Raw genomic sequence first — 769 nt, 5'->3', positions numbered from 1 at the left:
AAAATGATAATGTTTTTAGTTTTGGCGCCAAGCCGCCAATGTCTTTATCACAGACCTTAAAAAAAAAATAATAATTTACTGAGTATTTTAGATTTATGAATAATATAATGTCAGGTTGGTACTGCAGACTTAAATGTGCGAAAGGATCGAAAGGAAAATTCAAAATAATATTATATGGCTATAATATTGGCTAATAATAGTCTTAAATCGAATTATTATATTATGCACTGAAAATCAAAAAATAACCTTTAAATATGCTTTTATACACCAAAATTTGGTAAATAACTTTTTTATTGATTATAATCGTAAAAACCGCGTTCTACTAAAAATCAAAAGAATAATTCCGATTTCAAAATAAGACAAAAGAAGTTACAGCAATATTTATTCATTTGTAATTAATTATATAGTAAGTAGGCATTATGTTAGTTATTAGTTAAGATTTTCCAAATAATAATATAAAAAATAAAATAGAGTACGAAATTAAAATAATTTTATCAAAATTGACAGTGCTTATTAAAATCTTTATTTATTTTCACCAAAATTGTTTATAGAGTTTTTACTTAAGTTACAAAATATTGCAACAATATGCAAAAAGGTGAATGTATGACCATAAGGGATTAAAAATGTATTCTGTGGTATGTCCAACATAGGTATTCAATATATATTATATATATATTATCTAAAAAAATTTAAATGTTGAAATATGTACAAATGTGTTGTAAAATTAAATAAATTTGTGTTTTATTCATACTTTTATGAAATATACTTT

The sequence above is a fragment of the Diuraphis noxia genome, unplaced genomic scaffold (genome assembly GCF_037042655.1).
Source record: "Diuraphis noxia isolate RWA-SAM2 unplaced genomic scaffold, SU_Dnox_SAM2 contig0005, whole genome shotgun sequence".
Lineage (NCBI taxonomy): Eukaryota > Metazoa > Arthropoda > Insecta > Hemiptera > Aphididae > Diuraphis > Diuraphis noxia.
The sequence above is the reverse complement of the archived record's forward strand: the minus strand, read 5'-3'. Positions refer to the sequence as shown.